This window comes from Penaeus monodon, chromosome 34, assembly GCF_015228065.2.
Source record: "Penaeus monodon isolate SGIC_2016 chromosome 34, NSTDA_Pmon_1, whole genome shotgun sequence".
In the NCBI taxonomy this organism is placed as follows: domain Eukaryota; kingdom Metazoa; phylum Arthropoda; class Malacostraca; order Decapoda; family Penaeidae; genus Penaeus; species Penaeus monodon.
The window spans coordinates 28,247,522-28,247,787 of NC_051419.1; the positions used below are offsets into that span (position 1 = coordinate 28,247,522).

General features: G+C 52.3%; 1 protein-coding gene across 1 annotated transcript in view; it reads left to right on the forward strand.

Moving 5' to 3' along the window:
• Positions 1-179: 179 nt before the first annotated feature.
• Positions 180-266, forward strand: part of LOC119594936 (chymotrypsin BII-like) — a gene marked incomplete at its 3' end in the record, with an annotated part of 3,913 nt that continues 3,826 nt past the window's right edge. The window contains 1 exon segment of the mRNA XM_037944006.1: positions 180-258.

Genomic DNA, 266 nt, shown 5'->3' on the forward strand with positions numbered 1-266 from the left:
AGACAGAATAGATAGGTAGATATTTGTTTCCACGATACTCTAAGAAACACACGCAATAAATACAAAATCCACAGCAACATCCCTGTCCCACCTCAACCAAAACCTTTCCCATTTCATCAACTCACCAAACTTCTCAAAATAAACGTTTCCATTCTCTCCCCATATTCCGGAAGGCTGGCAACCCTGCAGCGGGACAACCCTGGCGTTGGGTGTCTCCCTCGGCCGCCCGCGCGCCCGTCGCCGGCGCCCACTGGCCAGGTGAGCAC